The sequence below is a fragment of the Pleurodeles waltl genome, chromosome 6 (assembly GCF_031143425.1).
Source record: "Pleurodeles waltl isolate 20211129_DDA chromosome 6, aPleWal1.hap1.20221129, whole genome shotgun sequence".
NCBI classification, from domain to species: Eukaryota; Metazoa; Chordata; class Amphibia; order Caudata; family Salamandridae; genus Pleurodeles; species Pleurodeles waltl.
In genome coordinates, this window is record NC_090445.1 from 399,041,131 (window position 1) to 399,063,998 (window position 22,868).

Genomic DNA, 22,868 nt, shown 5'->3' on the forward strand with positions numbered 1-22,868 from the left:
TTCATTTTTTTTTTTTTTTACCTCTACACCACTCAAGGCAGAAACTATCTATATGCAAACCAGATTTGCTCCAATGTTTTTGCTGGACTACCAGTTAAGGTCCACTCTTGCTGGGAACACAAGCAACCAAAGGCCAGTTTTGGCTAGTTTTATTCCTCATCGATGAGGTTCAGTTCCAGTTCAGTGAAATTATGACCATATCAGATTATACTGATCGCACCTGACACATCTCACTTTGAAAAAGTAGAAGGTCATGATTTGATTGCTTAATTAAGTTTCCGTTGCAATTAATTATTCAGGCAGCATTGTAGTCCTTTGTGTTTTGCCTACCACACTACTCAAAAGAAACTGCGAGAAACTGAAATATTAATTGTGGTGGGATGACAGTCAAGTAGTAAAGTCACTGTTTTGTTAAGTCCAGTTAACGGTTTCAGTAATTTAAACCTGGGCTCAGCCACTGATAGATAAGGCACAGAGCACAAGGGCTTAACTTAAGAAAATGTCCAAAGCATTAAGAAGTATCAGAACAGTTAAAAAATCAAAAACAAAACATAACAAAAATGTCACTACAATTTAGTGTAATAAAGTCAAATTTAATGAATAAAATGACACCAACACGTCAGTAAATCCAATTAAGGGACCAATTGATTTGAATGAAGGGTAAGTGAAAATAGCACAAAAAAGCACAAAGCACCAATGGTAGTCAGTAGACATGGATGATCAGGACCAACCAGGTTTGACCTGGTTGAAGGCTTTACCTTGGGATATAGTGGGTCATTATGACCCCAGCAGTCGCTAGCACCACGGTCGGACCGCCTGTTTTCCTCCACAGGAGGGACTAGCAGTGCTGGTGGTCCTAATCCGCCAGGGCAGCACTGGATGTAGCACTGCCCTGGGGATTACGAGTCTCTACTCTGCCGGCAATTACATGGCATTAACACTGCCATGTAACTTCTGGCAGAGGTGGGGTGCTTTACAGATAGTAAACATTGCGATGTGTGCTGGTACACAGTACAGCATTGTGTCAGCTCTATTATGAGCTACTGTCAATGTTGTAGGCCTTTTTCTGCTGGGCCAGCAGGCAGAGCGCTGAACCAGTGTGAAACTCTTACTGGGGGAATCAAAATTCTTCAGCTGGGCAAGTCAGATTTTTGGATGCAGTACCATGTTGGTTATGGGAGAATAAGCACAAAATGAGAAATCTGAATTTTGCAGTTAGGGAAGTACTCTCACGAGTCAGATATTTTTTGCACTTCACCCATTCAAGATTTTTACCTTTTGGAATTAGGGCCTCATTTTGAGTTTGGTGAAAATAATATGACAAAGGGATTGTGTAGTGGGAATTACTACAATATTATGGAAGAGATTATCTAAATTAATTGCAAAAAACTCTAGTAGCACTAGAATTAAATTAAATACTAGAATCAAATTAACACAGTTCCTCATTGTTCAAAGGATATATAGAATCCCAAATTGGCTGGCTATGACAAGACTAGATTAGCAGCCTAAGTGTAATAGTGAGACCAACTTTTAGACAATGGCATGCAAATGACCTCTGGTGAGTGAATGCTGGAAGGACTAAGATAATGAACTAGAATGTACTGTTAAAGCTAAGGCACGGAGGTAGCCTATACCATGCTTGCTGGAAATGGAAGCAATTATTGCTAAATAGAGGAGGAATTAATTGCCCTGTTACCAATAGTATTGGCTAGGATAGCAATGAAATGGGTGTGCATTGGGCCTCCTAAAGTGGAGGGCAGGTTGACAGATTACGAAGAATAGTCTACCACAGGATGTATCTAGTAAGACATGATGAAAAACCAAGGGATGATACTTGTTCTGGAAAAAAGTGTCTACAGTGTCCAGTTTTCAGTTTAAACTGATTATTACCATTAAGAACCTGCCAGGGCCAGAAAACTGCATTTTTAGTGGAAACCGAAAAATACTGGAATTTTCCTCGAAGTGGCAATAAAGTTCCACCTTCAGATGGCAAAACCAGCACAGGACACTAAGGGCCTTATTATGAGTTGGACGGAGAGAATTACTCCATCACAAACGTGACCGATATCCCGTTTGCCGTATTACAAGTTCCATAGGATATAATGGAACATGTAATACAGCGGTTGGGATATCCATCACATTTGTGATGGAGTACTCCCCTCTGCCAAACTTGTAATGCGGCCCTAAATGTTCATTCAAAAATAAAACACAATTCAAAAAGTGTTCCTTTCAGTACGCTTAACTAATTTGTACTGACAGCGTGTTGGGAAAAGAAAATCTAACATTTGAAAACACATATCACTATTTGTCCTCAATGAAGTTGCAGCATTAAAGATAAGTGTAAGAAATTGGGCTATTGGTTAACTGGGATGTGAATCCTGGCCAAGCAACAGCCACAGTCCATTGCAGGGTGAACCACCAAAAGTCATAAAATTAATCTATGTTTAACCATGGATAGGTTGTCACAAAACAGTCATGCTTAATTTGGAGGCAATGTGTAAAGTACTTATGCAGTACACAAACAGTAATGAAGTGAAAACACACTACAAGAAAACTCCCAAACCAATGTAAAGAAATAGAGTGCATTTTAATAAAATGACACTAAAACAACAAAATTGCATCCTGGAGAACCGGAGTTATGCATTTTTTACATTTAAGGTTCAAATCAGCAGCTAAAAAAAAAAACATGCTAAACGCGGATATCTGGTCGCAGTAGACCATGGCAAAGTCCAAAGTTAAGGCCGACCATGCTGGAGTGCGGTTCAGATACAAAAAATGGATTGGGCCCAGTCAGGGCCTGCAATCAGACTTAGAAAGTTTTTGAAGATAAACTGTTTGAGAAGGTAGAAGTTCTATGGGACAACGCTGAGGGAGTGTCCAAGGAGGAAGCGTTGTCATCGGATCGCTGTGGGGTGTAGCCACGGTGAAGATTTTTACCTTTGGACTTAGTCGCTGAAATAGAAGTAGAAAATCTCCTGTAGTTCAAAGCAGAAGGCTATAGCCAAAGACATTTAGATGAGGTAGGACACTCCTTTGGCAAAGGACCGCGAAAGTCTTCGCTAATGTGTGGAAGAACGTAGCTGGAAAAGCTGCAAACTCAATCCTACCAACAATACACCTCAGGTGGATAGGTAAGCAGGTTGGTGCCTGTATCCTCTTGGTTCTCAGAGCAGTTTTTGGTCAAATTTTGTTTAAGTCCTCAGCTTCAGAAAATGACCATCTTTGCACCTTTACCAGCACAACCAAGTGTCCAGGAGTAGATGGAGATCTCTTGGAGGTTCAGGCATCACTCAAGATGGGTTTGAGATGGTGAGAGCCTGTTATGTCCTCTGAACAGGACAGCAAACTAGCCCTTGGAGTCACTTCTGGCAATCCTGGGTGCAGATGTAGATACAGGGCTCAAGGGCAGGGCTGGCCTCTGAGGGTTCAAGGCAGGTTCCATTCGTCAAAGCAGTCCTTTCAGCTACTGCAGCAGCCTGGCAGAATGCAGAACAGATCCCAGCAGCAGGTGGTCATGTGAGAGTCCTTCGTCAGTTCCAGTAGTGAACTAATGAGTGGGTTCATGGAATATCCTGCCTCCCCTTCCCTGGCACCAAGCTGGCTACAGTGACAATACAGGGTAATTAACCCTATTGTGAGGAGACAGGGCACAGCCTATTCAGGTGCAAGTGGGGTGTGCTCAGCTCTGACCCTGATCCTGCCAGTTAGTGGTCCATTGAGGCTCAGCTAATCCCACTATTGTGTGACTGTCCGGGAGGAATTCACAAAGTCTGTCAGCTACACCCAGTCATGTGACCTAAGACAGGCTGAAGACACAAAGGGTAGGAAAATGACAACTCTCTAAAAATTGCATTTTCTAAATTATAGTAAAAATTCTGAATTTGCTATTAAAGAGGGTCTATCATTACCATTCCATAGGTTAAAAGAAACATGAGCTACCTACTTTCTCTCATTTAGGAACTAACGCTTAATAAAGATGATAAAGAATCTCCAGTGTTATGTAATGGGATGGGGAGGCCTCGCAGTGTTGAAAAGCGAATTTGGGAGTTTTTCACTACTATGACATATAAAACCTAAAAATACATGCCCTATCTTTGAATTACAGAGTACACTGCCATGTGGGCTACCTCGGGCATTCCTTAGGGGTGACTCACATGCAATAGAAGGAGAGTTTAAGGCTGGGTAAATGGTTTTAAATGCCAAGTCGACCTGGCATTGAAACACTGCATTCAGGCCTAGGATATGTTTTAAGTGCTATTTAAGTGGGCAGCACAATAAGTGCTATGGACCCACTAGCAACATTTCTTTTTCAGGCCCTGGGTATATAGTATACCACTCTACAAGGCGCTTACAAGTAAATGAAATATGCAAATTGGATATAAGGCAATTTACCTTTTTTAGGGAGAGAGCACAAACACTTTATCACTGGTAAAGTGCATAGTCCTAAGGAATACAAAAACTAATTTAGCCAAAATTAGCAGGTAAATGGCAAAAGGGGTGACCATACAGAGAGGGCCATTTTCAATAATGACAAGTATGGTATTTGATAATATTTTATATTTATCTACATTACTTCAACCAGGAATGATTTCTCCTTTTTTAATTTCTCCCAAAAAAAATCTACAAATCTTCACTGAGGAGATCGTTTGCAAGATGTGTTCTAAAGTGTATCCTTGAAGGAGCTGCTTTCATTAGCATCTAGAAACCTTTGTTGTTTTAAAACCGCATTCCCCCATTTTGTGTTCCTTTTCTAGGTAAAGAACATCAAAAACTCTGTTAAGGTGACAGAAACACACATAAATGCAAAGAAACACAACACACACATGGCCAAACATTTCAACAGAATAAGTAGTAAGTGTTGTTGGGGGTCCATTTTAGTTAATCACTTAGGCACAGTGATGGCTTAGCCTAGGCTTGTGGCCTGTGCCCTTTTATCCAGTTATCACGCTCTGTTGTTTTTATTCATATTTTCTTAAAACCTTTAGTTGTATTGTTTTAATTGGAATAGTTGCTATTCTGAAAAATCATCATTATCAGTGCTATGGATGACATACTTTGCATCATGGTCTTTTCCTCAGAATCACAAGAACAGAATGTGAGGCACATAGAATGATATTTTGTATTTGCCGGCCCCAAGCCTGCGTAAATAATCCACTGCTTAGGTACATACCCGTGTCAGGCTTCTGTGAATGAACGTAGCATGTTCCCTATAAAAGCAGCTTGTAAGACATGCTGCATACCGGTTTTCGGCCTACCTCAGCTTTTGTGTCTTGAAGGATCCTGATTTGGAGACTGGTGGCCTGGCCTTGTACCAAGGTAAAGAGCACGGGGTGTGGACACTGTACAGACAGATTTGGCTTACATAGCCATGCTGTTGGTTAGGGGCTAGAGATTAGGCTTTTAGGTCGAAATTGTATACTCGTGTTATGACAATATGTAGGGGTTGTATATATTTACATCTTTCATTTTTACAATCCTGATTTTGTTATTCCTCATTGTCCTAATCTTTGCAGATCATGCATTTTATCATAGATTGCAGTCTTTTCTATAAACGTATTGAAAACTATCCTGCATCTCTTTTCTTACCTACGTGTGTTTAAGAGACTTGGGTGGTCATTATGAACTTGGTGGGAATCACCGCACCGCCAGCGGTGGCGGTAACTACCGACAACAGCCTGGCGGTCCGGACCACCAAATAATGAAGCACATGAGAACCAAGTAGCAGTCCAGCCACACACCGCCAGCATTGGAGTGGCAAAGAGGACGGAGGCCACCCACAGGCCGGCGGAAAGGTCCTACCCGCCCACCAAATAAGCACAAGCCTGCCGTCAGTTCTGGGGTGGAAGCTAACTAAAAAAGAAACACTCACCGGAGGTACACACAACACGCCAAAGTAGACATGGAGAGAGAGTTGCAGATAATGCCAGTGCTGCTCCTTGCCAAATACCTCCACGACTGTGACCGCCGACGAAGACGAGGGTAAGTACCACAACCTAGTACACATGGGAACAAAGGGCACAGTTACACACCCACCCCACCCAGCTGCAACACACTCTCAACCCCTCACACCATCCACACCATACACACCAGAACAAGATGTACTTACCCGACACAAGGCAAAAAAGAATGGCACCAAAGTACACATGTGCCCACCACACCCCCACAATGAAACAATGAACAACGTCACCATATTGTGCCAGCAGTACCACTGGGCACACAAACTGTAATAGAAGTAGAACAATGTAATGTTCGAATAAGGCCATTGGCCAGTCCAAAATAAATATCCTGAAGGGCCAAAATACGCTGGACTTGACTCCCACATGTGCACAGGGTACTCCACTGTAAAGGGGCATTAATGGGGCAGCCAGGAACATCAGGGAACAGGGGCAGGGGGTGGTGGAGGTGGGGGTGGGGACTTACGTCTCGAAAGGGGGGGGCTTGGGCTTATGTTTCGGAGGTGGAGGGGGTTTGGGCTTGCCCTTAGAAGGTGGGGGAGTAGGCTTGGACCGGGGGATGGCAGAGGGACCTGGGGCAACACAGGGCTTATTCCTCCCTGGGGAAGGGGCACAGGAATGGGAAGAGCAGACTGGGGCGGACTTGGATGAGGAAGAGTGGACTGGGCAAGGAGATGTGCATGTTTACGGATGAGACAGGGTGGGCCGGTGAGTTCAAACAGGTCAACACAGGAGAGTAAAAGTTTCTTAGGGGCAGTTGGGGTGGATTTGCAGAAATGTGTAGGAGTGGAGGTAGAGGGAGTGCTTGTACCAGGTGTAGGTGTGCCAGACGTGGATGCAGGTGCCTGAACAGTATGCTTATGTGTGGTGCATATGTGTTGTGCGTGTCTGAACGTTTGAGTGTTTTGTGAGGAGGGGGGTGGACACAGTGGGGCAAGACAGGCTGCCATTGTACATTGTTGTCTGGGTGTCTGCAGGTCTGGTGAGTGTGCTGCATGTGTCAGTCAATGTAGTTGTGGTGAGTGCAGGTGTGGTGTCTGGGGTGGATGACTGGATGTCAGATGTTGTGGTGACTGCAAGAATGGGGGCAGCAGCAGTGACTGAGGGTGCAGTGCTTGTGGGTATGCATGGTGAGGTGACAGACAGGGAGGCGGGAGAGCTGGACACACTGGGGAAGTGGATGTTTTGTGTCTTTGTATGTTGGGTGTGTGTACGCCTGTGGTGGGAAGTGTGGTGCTTGAGTTTGTCTGTGTGCTTCTTGTGTGTTGAGGTGTGTGTATGGCTGTCTGGACGTGTGCTTGGGATGGGTGAAGGGAGTGGGGTGCTGGAAGGGGTAGAGGTGGTTGGAGGGGGGACGGAAAGACAAGGGACACTGGCTGCCATCAAAGAGGAGGCCAGAGCCTGAAAAGATCTCTGTAGACCAGATATGGCACTGTAAATGCCTTCCAGGTATGTATTGCATGGCTGCATCTGAGATGCTACCCCCTGGATGGAATACACAATGGTTGCTTCCCTACAGAGATGGTCCTCAGGAGGTCAGTAGCCTCCTCCGTGAGGACAACAGGGGTGACTGGAGCAGGGGATGAGGTGCCTGGGACGAAGGAGATGCCCACCCTCCTGGGTGAGTGGGCACGGGCAACTGGGTGGGGAGCAACTGGGATGGTGAAGATGGCATGGGGGTGGCGGAAGATGACAGAGTGGGTGGGCCCTCAAGGGTCTGCCACCACCAGGGAGCTGCCATCGGCAGAGGTATCAGAGTCACTAACACCAGTGGTAGTTGCCTCCCCCGCTGCATCCCCACTCACTGGTGCCACTGCTCCCTCGCTAGATGATGCTGATGTACACAAAGGACACAAGAGCACAGGGGTGGGGAGACAAAACATGGGAGAAATATGTAAATACCTGAATGAATTTACATTTCTGGCTCCCACACACTCCCATCCAGCTCACACACTTACACTCAGCACCTACAACAATTGTAATGACTGCGCCCCTGACTTGTGGCCACTACCCCAGAATACACCCCATTACCCACATGAAACACGGACCTGAGAAACTGTGTGGACTACATACATGGGGGACCATGCCCAGACAATACACCCACTAGCCCATGGGTCCACAAAGCATTCATGATTACAGGAAGGTGAACCCCCATGGGCCTATTTGGACCGTCCACAACTGTCCCACACCATTTCTGTGACTGTGGGGGACAGGACTGCTCGAACACACCTGTCAGAGTGCCTGGCACTAGACAGCATACATACCACAGCACCCAAACACATCCATCAAAGTAGTATTAAACAGCGTTGGTACCCACCCCCTTGTGGCTGCTATGCTGCCATCAAGCGTCCATCTAAATCCAAAATATCCCATCGCCAGAATGCGGGCCATTGGTGGGGTCAGGGTGCAACAGGCACCCCTTCCTCGCTGGGAGGCCTTCCCAGCTGGGCCTGGCAGGTCTTCCTGGCCCAGCGCCTCAGGTCCTCCCACCACTTCCTGCAGTGGGTGCTCTGCTGGTTGTAGACCCCCTGGGTCCGCACCTCCTTGGCGATGGCTTGCCACAGTCCTCTCTTCTGATGGGCTCTGACCTGTATGGGACACACAGAGCATAAAAATAGACGTCAGGATGTGGGCATCTCATACAGGTGACATGTCGTTCCCTATTGAACGGACATTTCAAAAAGACATGCAACCAACTCACAAACAGTACATGCCACACAATCTACGGCTGTGAAGTTACAAATCAAACACACGTGCATACAGTCATCCTCTCCCATCACACACATCCAAGCAAGACATCAGCCAACTCACCTGCTCCTCTGGTCGCCCATAAAACGTGGCATACAGGCTTCCCGAGCTCCTCAGGGGTGAAGGCCGGGGCCCGTTCCCCTGTGACTCGCGCCATTGGAGTTACCAGAGTCAAGGCACAGCAGCACACCCAGTGGATTACTTGCTTGCACAGGAGTCGTGTCATGGGTGTGACAACATGACGTACGTTCCACAGTGGTGTGCACCGTCACAGGCGACCATGATTGGCCCAGGTTCCTCATTGGCACCCATGTAATCCAATGAGTGGGTGCACAGCGGTGAACACCGCCTTCCACCATAATGACTACAGCCAGCAGAATGATGTCACTTCCATTCCTTCAGACCTCGTTTGCAGGAGGCTGCCATTTTGCCAGCACCACGTACATATATCCTGGCCAGGGGCCCCATTCAGGGCCTCCAAATCTCATCCCTAGTCACTTGCTCACATGAGTGACTGATCCTCACATGCACCCATCTTATAAAATGTATCCACACTGGGATGCCATTAGAACAGACATGACCCTGCGCACATGTGCCTAACATTGTACATAATCCATAGTGTCTGCCTGTGTAACCTACGTATTGCACATCCTTCAATACATTTACAACCTGTTTAAGACATGTATGTGTGACCCTCATATGTGTTCTTTTATCCCCCATAGGTACAGATCCATGTGGCGAGGGTGGGCCCCATCTGTGTACAGACCTCTTGTTGATTTGGAAACCATGGATGAACGTCACATCATTGTCACCTGCGGACTCAGTCGTGCTACAATCCATGATCTATGTGCCTTATTGTATCCTGTACTTAGACTGTCTAATTGGAATCAGCATGCCATCCCTACTGAAGTGCAAGTGCTAGCTGTACTCCATTTTTTGGCTACAGGCTCATTTCAGGTGACAGTGGGCATGGGTGCAGGGTTCTCACAGCCAATGTTCAGCCTCATCGTGTTGAAATTCTTGGATGCATTCGTCCAATACTTAGACATAGGTCCAGTTTCACCAAAGAGCTGAACTACCTGCTATCAAGTCTGGATTTTATGCCTTTGCTAACAACCTCCATGTGATAGGTGCCATTGATGGAATCCACATAGCTCTCAACCCCCCAAGAGAGAATGAACAGGAATCAAAAGAACTTCCACTCCATGAACATACAATTGGTATGTACTGCTGACCAGTAAATATCAAATGTAAATGCCAGGTTTCCAGGATCAGTCCATGATTCATTTGTCCTGAGGAACAGAAGTATGCCACACATGATGGATCAACTACAAGGGGAATAGAGGTTGGCTCATAGGTGAGTGTGTATGACATTGGATCCGTACATAGCTGACAGCCAGTCCTCTTTCGCCCACTTTTGCAGGTGATTCTGGCTACCCCAACTTGCAGTGGATCCTGACACCAGTGAGGAATCCCAGGACAGATGCAGAGAGGAATTATAATGAGGCCCATGGACGTACTAGGAGGGTGATTGAGCACACTGTAGTTCTCCTGAAGGCTAGATTTTGTTGCCTCCATCTCTATGGGAGATCCCTGTGCTATGGCCCTGAGAAGGTATGTAGAATAGTGGTGGCCTGCTGCATGCTGCACAACTTGGCTGTGAGGAAGGATATCCCCCTTCTAGAGGAAGAGGGTGCTGTCCAACCACACATGTAGCCTCTGAGGGGATGAGAGTAATGTTGAGGATGAAGAGTGGGGCGATGTATACTCTAGGAACCAGCTGATCTGCCTATACTTCCAGTGACTATGAGGTACTGTTCAATGATGCTGTTGTCTTCACTGCATAGTGTAGGTTGGACTCATGTGATTGGTGATGTGGTGTCTGTAGTCATTGACACTATTAACTGAAGACTGAAGTGGCATGTGCCAGGGAAACAGGAATGGTGTACATTCTAAATTACTTCAGACACTACAGTGCGTCAGATTTAATTCCTGCAATAAAGGTATGATTATGAAATTGACTGCCCAGTGCATACACACTCACAATTGTATACACATAATGACAGAGGACATTCAATTTGGTGTAGATGTGTTTTATTAAGTGTCACAAATTTGTAAATTCGCTGTAAAGTGACATGGAGTGGGGCTCGTGGTGCACATCCATACTCTGGTGCATGGGTTTAGCTGTTGGCAGTGGGTATTGGTCCATTGGTCCCTTGGTAGATGGTGTATTGGTATTGGCGGGTCAACATGGTGGCACAGTGGCACACTTGGGAGACAGATCAGAGCACAGACACTTAGCAGAGGCCTTGGTCTTGGCAGGTGTTCCAGTGTCATATCTGGGTCTGAGGGCAAGTTTGAGTGACTGGTGCTGGGCTGCAGGGCTAGGGGTTGTGGTCTCCTGTGTGTCCTCTGGCAGTGCCACCAGTCCAGTAGCTGCTACAGATGTAGATGGCAGGGCAGTGTCCTGGCTAGTGGTAGGGACTTGTGGGTGGGGGTCTCAGGCTGGCTAGGGTAGTGGTGCTGGAGCACCCCTGCAATGGTGGTCATGGTGGCATTGAGTTGTTTCCGTTGCTCCATGGCCTTTTGGTGTTGTGCTATCTGGAGCCTTTGATTCCACTCCATGGTGACCAGGATCTGGCCCATCCTGTCCTGGGTAAGGCAGTATGCTCCCAGGACCTCAGAGATCGCTTCCTGGGCTGCAGCTTCCATCCTTTGGCCTTCCCTCGGCCCATTGATGCTCTCCCACTGGCCCTCGCCCCCTGTGCTTGTGTCCCTTGCACAGGTCTGACAGTCCCACCATCCCTATCCTGCCTGTTGGTGGGTGGAGACTGTGGCCTCTGTATATGTGGTCTGCTAGTCTGTGGCCTGGAGACACTGGTATGGGGTTGTTTGGCCTGAGCTGATGGTGTTGGCTGAGTGGTAGGGCCATCAGTGGTATCCTGGGTGGGGCTACTGGAGGGAGACAGTCCAGGATTGTGTAACAGGCCAGGGAATTCCTCACTGTCCATACATCCCTCACCAGCCTCCTAAGTGGGGCCTCTGTCTCCATGTGGGGCGCTGGCACTCCTTGGCCTTTCCGTCCAGGTGGCATGGTTGGTGTTGCCTTTGGGGGGAATGGACATGTATGTTACATGTACTAATTTGGAAATGGATGCACAGCTGTGCCCTATTTTGTGCTTTTATTACCCTGTCAGGCCATGTAGAGTTAATTTGTGGAATTATCCCTTCATTTTGCGTGGGGGATGGAGGTGCATTGTGGGTTTAGTAGTGCTGTTGTGAATCATTCCAGGGGTAGGTGACTGTGCACGGGGGGAGGGATGTGGCCCTGTTAGTGGGGTTGCGGGCATACCGAGTGACTGGATGTGGATGTTGTAGCCTGGGTGGTGATGTGGTCCTGGCAGTGTTGGGAGGGTTGGAGTGGTACATGCATTACAGGTGTAGTGGATATGAAGTAATTGTAGTTAACTTACCTGAGTCCAGTCCTCCAGTGAGTCCAGTGAGGCCCTCCAGGTGCAAGATAGCCAGTACCTTCTCCTCCCAGTCTGTATAGTCGGGAGTGTAGGTGGGGGTCCTCCACCAGTCTTCTGTACCGCAATGTTATGCTATAGACCTCACCTTCCATCTCTTGTGGATGTCGTCCCTTGTGCGTGGATGGTTTCCCACTGTGTTGACCTTGTTGACAATCATCTGCCATAACTCCATCTTCATGGCGGTGGTTGTCTGCTGCACCTGTGCCCCAAAAGGTTGTGGCTTAACCTTCAGTATTTCATCCACTATGGTCCTTAGCTCCCTATCTGTGAAGTGTGGGTGCTTAGGGGGTGCCATGGTGTGTTATGGGTGTATTGGTGAGGACTGTTGTGTATTTGTGCGTGTGAATTTTGTTACGTTGTGTTCAGTGAATGTGTGTTATGTTGTCAGTCTCATTCATGCAATTGGCATTGCAAAGGATTATTGGGGTGTGTATGTGTGTGCTTTATAGTATTGTGGATGTGTGTCAGGTGTGTGGGTTTCAAACTTGCCAATGTGTGCATTTTTTGTTGTTGGGTCCCATTGCTAAACGTGGCAGTCCGTACCGCCAATGGTTATTCAACATCCACTATTCGCCACAGTGATTTGTGCATCATTATTTGGTGGGCGGAGGATTTGTCTGCATGGCGGAGGCGGGGTGGAGTATTCAGCCTTTCCGCCATCATGGTCCATGACGGTGGCTGGAGGTTGCTGGATTTTTGGAGGTTTTAGTTTTTGGCATCATTATACGGCGGTGTGCTGTTCACCGCCACTGGCGTGTTTCTGTTCACCGTCATGTCGGCAGTGAGTGCCGCCATGTTCATTATGAGGGCCTTGATGTGGAGAGAAAAGGGTAAGACTGGTTTCCACCACGGTTTCCCTGAGGGGTTTTCAGAGGCCATGGAAGTCCACCACATATCACCTTTACCGGTTGGGGTTTGGTGAGGTGCTGCTATCGAGTTGGGAAGGTTGGCCCGCCAGCTTCCAACTGGTGTGCGAGTGACTATGTCACCTGCAACACAGAGGTGCTGCCTCCCAAAATCCAGCAGTCTTCTTGCTATGCAAGAGTCCATATGACATGGCACCACCAACGATGGTGTAGGCACTAATTATACGAGTTTCATGAGTCTCACACAAACTAAAGGTATCCTAAGTACCATCACACAGAGAAGTCCATGGTCTTAGGGGCAATCCTCCTCAGGTAAATAGGGAGAACCTATCTAGGCTGTAGGTAGTTCAACCTCGAACCTTCAGAGGATTTTTTCCGCCGTTGGTGTTCCCAACCTGAACACCTAATCTCAAATATGGCAAATAATGTAAACATCAGAGATAACTGCAGATACCCACTCACACAGTTTCTTTTAGCCCATGGCTTATCAGAAGATGGCGGGGATGTCACATCAGTTGTGGATGCCCATGACCCATATAGGACAGAAATATTCTATTCCTGGGTCAACTTTCCTGGAGTAGGTGCAAATACACATCCATGGCTACACAATAGCAAACAGACCACAACTGTACAGACCTAACCAATACTTGGAGATATCTCTCTCTTATCAAGAACATTGAAACCTGTTCAGTGGCACCCTTCCACATGTAATACAGCCTGTAAGATTAGGTCATTTAAGCAATGATGGACCAATGTGGCCAACACTTAGCACATACACACCACATCCCAATATGCATGCTATGCAAGTAGCTGACTTACGTACACTTTACAATGAGCTGGTAGGAATAAATAGACGGGGAATACCATTTGTGATGAAGACTTTGAACACAACTCAAGCAAGGGCCGTTCTGGGAATTAATCCACAAACAGTCTACTCCAAAATTGGGAAAGCCCCCACAGAGCGGGGGAAAGTTCAGTTCTGGATTTCACAAAAATAAATCAGTTGGAAGCAGTGTTTCCCATTACAGGACCCCAAGACAAAGATATAATTCTCATCATGCGCTTGATGTTTGGCATGGTCCCCTCAAAAGAAGGTTGTAACACTTGGGGTTCAGTCTTTGCCACAAACTACACTACCATGAATAGCTGCCAAAGATTATTTCCCACACCTGTACTACTGTAGGACGGGATAGCCTGGGAGCCAGACCAAATAAACCACAACTAGAAAGTACCACCCCTAAGAAAAGTACTGAACGGGCACAAGAGGTTTTTAAAATAAGCCAAATTATGACCATGGCAGTGATCCCTTACATAGACAGCCAATGTACCTCCCCAACCACCACAGCGGTACGACCACTGAACACATCAGTAGCCATCTACAGGCAGACGGAAGATGAGGATCCGCCTACCACATTGACATTTCAGACCACCAGGGTTTCCGGGGCATTAGTAAATGCCACCAAAAGCCTGGCGGAAACACATCATATAATAGGAGACACTCACATTTAGGGACACAGAGGAGTCAGTGGCCACCATGGAACCCTACCTGGAAGTCTTCCCAAAGTTGTACCATGCCATGGCAGTCCAAGAGCACCAACGCCGACAAAGATGATGACGGTGAGTACAGCCACATAGCAAGGGAGGGAAGAGTGACACACACACACGCACAACACACATCATATACACATACCACACATCATATACACATACCACATACCTAGAACAAACTGCAGAAAAATCCCACACCAACATAATCCAGAAGTTAAAAAAAGCCAGGCACATACCTTTGGTCCATCCACTGTAATAGCGACCTCAAGATTGTAAATTCAAATATTTACAGATAGGGTCATGGGCCAGTCCAAGTGTGTCACAATGCCACAGGGCAACGCCCAAGGCCCAACTTGACTCTTGAAAGCCCATTCACTCCACTGGACAAAGGCATTATGGTAACGGTAGGCAGGCACCTCTGGGGGTGGGGGGTGGGGGTGGCCGTAGGTTCTTTTTCACAGGGGGGTCCTTGGGCTTGGGTTTTGGAGGGGGCAGGTCTTTGCCCATCTGGCTTGGGGGTGTAAAAGTGGCCTTGGGACGGGGGGGACGGAGTGCCACCCTTCTTCAACTTAGTGGCAGGAGTACACTTAGGAGGAGGAACAGAAGACAGTTTGGAGCTGGGGGTACTGGGCTGGGGAGCACAGATTTCGATCTCAGGAGCTCAATAGCCTCCTCACTGAGGGCAGAAGGGCTGACTCGGGAGGGCCTGAGGTACCTGGGGCAAAGGAGACACCCACCTTCCTGGGTGAGCAGTCACGGGCAACTCGGTGGGGGGCTACTGGGAGGGTGGTGCTGGTATAGGGGGTGGTGAACGATGAAGCTGCTGGGGTGGTCCTAGAGGGGTCCGCCACCATCAGAGAGCTTCCATTAGAGGAGGAATCAGTCAGTTTTATCAGCTCCTGTCTCCCCCGTGGTGCTCCCCTCACCCTCTGTCCCACTGGTCCCCTCGGCGTCGGTGGACTCTGCCTCCTGGGTCCTGTGGGCTGCAGCTCCCTCACTTGCCGGTGCCCCTGCTCCTTCTCCAGATGATGCTAATGCACACATGGACAGAATGAAAAAAGGAGAAAGAGGGAGAGAGAAAAAGGGAGCACAGGGTCAATTACAGCACCAACAGCACAGATGGCATACACATCACTATCGCTCACTGGGACTAAGAATGGGCAGTATGGACCACAGTGGCATACCATTGGCTATGCACTACAGCAGGTAGGACCCAAACACTTCCATCTGCACACCTACTGGGACCAACTAAGCCCTGTCTGCAATGGAAAGTTAGATGCCTAGAAATGTAATACATGCATACCACCCTACATACCTAAGCAGGACCATGCAGTAATGTCTAAACTGGCATATTGGGGCATCTACTGACTAGAACCCTGCACCCAAATCCCATGCTAGGCAGCAAATGATGAATATCACACACACTGTACTCACCCCCTTGTGGCTGCTGAGATGCCTTCAAGCGCCCATCCAGCTCTAGTTAGGCTACTGCCTGTATGTGGGACATTAGAGGGGGTCATGCTCCGATGGGGGCACCCCTCCCTTGTTCGGAAGCTGTCCCCAGCGGGACCTCCTCGGTCTTCCGGGCCCAGCGTCTCAGGTCCTCCCACCGTTTCCTGCAGTGGGTGCTCCACCAGCTATGGGGTCCCAGGGTCCGCACATCCTTGGCGATGGCACGCCACAACCCCTTCCTCTGGTGGGCACTGATCTGCAGAGGAAACATAGACAGAGGGACACCATGAACCAGACAATCCAGCCTGTCACACATATGGCCTACATTCTTCATTTGGCCCTCATCAAACACACACATGACCTGTACCTCTTCATTCACGTTGCCTGCAGCCACCCCCCCCCAAATGAGACAGTGCCAGCACATACATAGATCTCAATGCAGCCATGTCACATGCAACGTACCCATGATGTACTCACCTGTTCGTCTGGAGGCCAATACAGGTGTAGGACCCCATCCACGAACCTCTCCAACTCCTCCGACGTGAAGGCTGGGGCCCTTTACCCTGTTGCTCAGGCCATGGCAGGTTCCAGACTCAGGTCACAGCAGCACATGCAGTGGAGATGTAGTCCAGTGGAAAGTCAGGAATCAAGTGAAGTAGTAGGAAGAAAATGGTGGTCACATCCTCAGCGGTGAACACCATCAACGCCAGTGTTAATTATCATTGGTTCCTGTACCCCATAGAGCCCCATGTTAGCCAATGAGGAATTGCACGGTGGCGCAGACCGCCTTCCGGCATGACGCATAACGCCGGCGGAGTGAGGTCACTTCCACCTGTCCCTGCATACAGCATCTTTTCAATAAAATAAGGTCTATTATTGAGAGGAATTGGAGCATTTTAGGAGATTAAGACATTGAAAAACCTCTGTGTTTAAGAAAGCCCGAAATGTATGGAAACATTGGGTAAAGGCCACATACCCTGTCGAAAAGAAAAAAGATCTTAGAATGCTGTTACAACTTCCACCCCTACAGGGACACTACAAATGTAAAAATTGTGTAGCATGTCAATTTACTAGTGAATTGAACGAAGTAAGCTTGAATGGATTGCTACACTGAGAAGTAAATTTCTCAAATTGTAATACAAAAAAACGTAATTTATGGTTTTAAGTCCACATGTGAGTTGGTTTACATAGGGCAGACATCACACCCTGTTAAAACTAGGATTCTGCAACATAGATCGAGAATCAAGTGCGTCATCCTGAAGTGCACCATTGGTGGAACATTACTGTGAACAGAATCACAAACCAGACGATATATGGTGGACAGTATTGGAGGTGGTACACACTAAAGGAGATGGACGTCCAGTCTCCAGTCACCTAATCAAGAGGGAGGCACGACTCATTGAAAAATTTGGACCAGGAAGACATGGTCTGAATGACCAGGATGAAATGTGGGCCTTGATATAAATGGCTCGGTACCTGGATTTGTTGAGAACTGTTGGAAAAATAAGTTGGACTTCTTTAGAAAAAAACAACCATCATCATATTATTCTAAGTGTAGTATACTCAATTGTAAATAATGGACTCTTTAATGTTAGAAGTAAGTGTGTGTATTGAGTGTGCTTCCTAGATTGAGAAATATAGAACGTACATGCTGTTCGATTCAGACAATATATATTTAATCCTTGAGACTTTTGAAGGGTTAATTAATCACAATACCGATTATATACAAAAAGACCAGAACACAAAGTTTTAGGTAATTAAATCAGGAGGAGTCTGGCTTATGACCTACAGTTAAAGTATAGGAATATCTACTCAAAGATGGCCACCACTGAGCAAACAGTTGATTTGTAAAAGATGGCCGCCACGGGGCAGTAAAGTTGATATTCTTCTGGATTTAGCCTATTTCCTCCATAACACGAGGAATTGGCGTATACGCCCGGCCGACAAGAAGGAAAAAGCACACTGAGTAGGTCCTGAAATGCGCCATGTCAAGTACTTACTAAATGAGTAAGTACTGTGGGTGCCCTAGGAAGCCCCCAAGTAATTGAGTCTTATCGTACAATTTATATTTGTAGGTTATCGTTGCTACGATTGAATAAAACAAACATAAAGCAGTCTGGGATACATATAAGTATCTCTCAACATGGGGTGAGTATAGTGTTTGACAGAAGTCCTTCTCAAAAAATTGGTAATGGATTCCCACTCGAAAAAGAAATAAGTTACACAAGTGGCCATGCACAATAGAGGGTTTGCATATCTTTGGAGCAGTTTTAGGCGGCATGTAACACACAAACACCTTTGCTGTGCAAGGGATTGCATAGAGCATTTAACTCTTAATTAACTCTTAATTTTTTTTAAAACATTTTTTCACTTGGTTAATTTTCCTCTCTGTGATTTCTTTATGGTGTAGGGTGTTGAGTTCCAGGATTAGGTGTTATGTAGTAACATTATTGTTTGTGTTTAATAGGTTTGGCTCTCTCCATTAGTCCTGAGGAGGCCCATATGTGAAGGGGCCTAAACGCTTCGTCTTTTTATACATTGAGAGGTTGCAAGGAAGAATTAATTTGCCCTTCAAGGACTCTGTATCACAGCCCCACCTGAACAGGGATGGAAATAAGTATGATTTAAGACTGTGACAGATCAGACAACCATCTCTCACATGTGGATTCCTGGTATAGTTATTAGTGATTACCACATGTTTTTTCTGAATAAGGAGAAGAAAGTTGGACCATTAATCTATGTCTAATGCTGAACACTTTATGTATGTGTTTTATAATGCCTACATATGATTTTTTTTTTTTAATGTAATATATTGTTGTAAATTGAATGTTTGTCCTAACTGTTGGAAGTAGCAAATATGATTTGATTAAGAGTAATTAAATTGCTTTTCCATTCCTTGTGAATTACAAATGTATATTCTTTACTACTATTTGACCAATTGCTTTAGATATGTTGGTTGTGTCCATAAGTCTTGTTGTCACACCCTTATCACTTTTGGCTCACATAGGTACCAACCACTGCAGAGGAATAGGAGAAGGCGGCAAGCACCTGTGTACAGACCCCTCGTGGACTTGGCTACACTGGAGGAAAGGCACATCATATTCACCTGTCGTCTGGACAGGGCCACAATCACGGAGTTGTGTGCACAATTGGAGCCTGATCTGCTACCTGCTACCCATTGCACTACAGTAATTCCCCCTCTGGTGTAGGTACTATCAGTGCTCCATTTCCTGGCAACTGGCTCTTTCCAGGTGTCTGTTGGCTTGGCTGCAGGAATGTCACAGCCAATGTTCTCTATTGTGCTTGGAAGGGTTTTGGCTGCCTTGCTCAAACTCATGTGAAGCTACATCGCATTCCCCCAGGTTGATGATTTGCCCACTGTGAAGGCTGGATTCTATGCAATGGCACACATGGCACTTGTTATTTGGACCATTGATGGGACCCATATTGCCTTATTCCCTCCCAGGGCCAATGAACAGGTGTACAGGAACAGGAAGAGTTTCCACTCTCTCAATGTCCTGATGGTGTGCCTTGCTGACCAGTACATCTCCCAAGTCACTGCCAAGTATCCTGGATCTGTGCATGATACTTATGTCTTGAGGAATAGCAGCATCCCACAGGTGATGGCACAACTACAGAGGCACAGGGTGTGGCTTATAGGTGAGCTTGAGTCCCCACCCAATGTATGTCAGTGTATGCCTACTGGAGTCATACCCCATGCCATTGTGCATGGCTAATGTTTGTCCCTCACTTCTTCCAGGCGACTCTGGCTACCTGTCCTGGCTGTTGACCCCTGTTAGGAATTGAAGAACAGGGGCTGAAAATCGGTACAATGATGCACATGTGTGTACCAGAAAGATTGTGGAACGCACCTTCGGTCTCCTGAAAGCCAGGTTCAGGTGCCTCCATTTGACAGGTGGATCCCTATGCTACTCTCCTAAGAAAGTCTGCTGCATACCGAACAATTTGCCACTCAGACGCCATGTGCCCTATGTGCAGGAGGCGGGGGGTGACAAGGCACCTGTGGCAGCAGTGGACACTGAGGACAGGGAGGAGGAGGAAGAGGAGGAGGATGTGGACAACAGGACACATCATTCAGCGGTACATCCAACGACACTCAGGTAAGACTGTTGAAGTACACATTTCTCCATTTCAGTGTTGTCCTGTGTGGCTGTAGAATAATGCCAGTCACTACCTTTGCATCCCAACTGACTGTCACCTATGCCTTCCCTTATTGCAGATGTTGGTGTGATTACAACAGTGTAATGCTGTGATGGGTGCAAACTGCTGACACACATATGTAGGATGGATTCACAATTTCAGAGGATAATGCAATTCATTACAGTTCAATACATTGTACATTTCTTTCTGATGAAGCACTATTTCTCAAGTTGTGTCCAAGGGTGTTTATTTATAAATTAGGTATACATTGCAAAGTACAATAGGGTGGGGTGATGGTTGGGAAAAGTCCAGTGTAGTGGGTCACTCTGTTTGTAGCACAGGTCCAGTGTCCAAGGGACCACAGGAAGAAGAGCAATGGCAGTTCACAGTAAACAAGGTGACACAGTGGAACACATGGGGGACATTCAGGATGGGCTCATTTCCTGGCCTGGGTCTTGGTCTTGGCAACTTTCTCTAGTGTCTGTCTGGGTCTCAGGGAATGTTTGCGGGGTGGCTCACCTTCTACAGGGGAGGGGTGCTGGTGGCCTGTGAGTCATGTGGCAGGGCCTCCTGTCCACTAGTTGCAGCAGATGTGGAGGGCTGGTCAGTACACTGGCTAGTGGTAAGGGCCTGCTTGTGTACTGTGTTCTCCCGCATGATGTTGGCCATGTCACACAGCACTACTGCAATGGAGGCCATGGTGGTATTCAAGGCCTGCAATTGTTGCATGACCTCCTGGTGGTGTTCCCCCTGCAGCTGCTGGTTCTCCTGCATGATGTTGAGCACCTGACCCATCCTGCCCTGGGATTGTTAGTATGCCCCCAGGACATTTGTGAGTGCCTGCTGGGCAGTGGGTTCCCTGGCCTGTCCTCCCCCTGGCGCATAGCTGTCCACTGACTGTCCCTGGCCCCCTGTGCCTGTGTCCCCTGAACGCTGTGCCCACTGCTACTGACACCAGGACCTTCATTGTCTTGCCTGTGTGGTGTGGACTTGGCTACCTGTACAGGTGGGCACACTACTGATTGACGTGTCCTGGGGACAAGGGTTTGGAGGTGTTGGCTGGCTGCTGTGGTGTTTGATTCAGAGGGGGGGCTGTAGTGTACTGGCTTTGTGATGGGGTAGCCGACTGACCAGTGGTCCCTGCTGGGCCAGGGAGCTCATCCAGATCCAGACCTCCTGAGTTGCTGTCATCACCGGGGGCATCTTCCGGTGGGGGACTGGGTAGCTGTGGCACCTCCTCATCGCTGACATTGGCTGGGGAACCTGTGGGGATGTAAGTGATGTGTTGGGTTACTTGTCTGTGACATATTCCACATTTCTGGCTTTCCGAATGATATTGGTTTTGTCACCCCACCTCTGGTAGTGTGTGGTGATGGATTGTGGGATTGGGGTGGAGCACTGTGTGGGATGGTGTGGGGTGAAAGTAGTCAGGGTGAGGGGGTGAGATGGCATGCAGGTATGGGGAGGTGATAGGTTGTAAATGGTGACTCACCAGTGTCTAGTCCTCTGACTACTCCAGTGAGTCCCACAGGATGCAGTATTGCCAAGACTTGCTCCTCCCATGCTGTCACCTGTGGGGGAGGAGGTGGTGGTCCTCCTGATGGTGAGCTGGTACCTTGCTGCAATGGAATGCACCTTCCCCGTAGGTCGTTCTACCTCTTCCTTATGTCGTCCCTTGTGGCTGGATGTTGTCCCACGGCGTTCACCCTGTCCACGATTCTCCACCACAGCTCCATCTTCCTGGCAGTGGAGATCTGCTGTACTTGTGCTCCAAACAGCTGTGGCTTTACCCTGACTATTTCCTCCACCATGACCTGCAACTCATCAGTGAAACGAGGGTGCCTTTGTGGGGACATGGGTGTTGTGTGGTGTGTGTGCTGTGCAGATGTGCAGAGGGTGGTGTGTGAAGTGGTGGGGTGTGTGGTGCATGACAGATGTATGGATAGTTGTGGTAGGTGTGTGCAGTTGTCTGTGGGATTGATGTGGCAAGGTGTGGCGGACTTCTCGTGTTCACAAAGGGTTGTGGGGGGGTGTTCTATAGTGCCGTTGGTGAGTGTGTGGGGTGTATGTAATTGTGTCAGATTTGTTTTTATTTGTTCTGGCTAATCTTGTATAGTTTTGTATTTATGTGGCCATTCCCGTCTTGGCGGTGTGCACTGCCAATGGTTTACAGCTTTTTTATGTCTGCAGCGGTGATTCATGGGTCATTATTTGGAGGATTTTTTTTGGTGGCGTATCGGTATGGGTGCTTGTTCTGACAGTTTATCGTGTTCATTGGGTCTGGTGGATTTGTGGTTGTGACTGCTTTCTGTTGGTTTTGTGTGTATGGGTGTCATTACGACCCCGGCGGTCGGCGATAATGTGGCGGTAAGTACCGCCAACAGGCTGGCAGTACTTACTGCCACATTGACATTGGTGGTTTTGCTGAAGCCAACCCACCAATGTACCACTCCGACCGCCACGGCGAAAACAGCAGCTGGGCTGGAGATATCAATCTCCAGCCCGGGGGCCACCATTGTGCCACCTGCGGAATTATGACCCCGCCTACCACCATGGTTTTCGTGTGGTTCGTAATGCCACAAAAACCATGGCGGTAGGCCATATCA

General features: G+C 47.5%; 1 protein-coding gene across 1 annotated transcript in view; it reads left to right on the forward strand.

The window, feature by feature from the left end:
• Window positions 1–22,868, forward strand: part of PLA2G4C (phospholipase A2 group IVC) — a 519,666-nt gene that overhangs the window by 393,921 nt on the left and 102,877 nt on the right. The gene's annotated exons all lie outside the window — the stretch shown is intronic.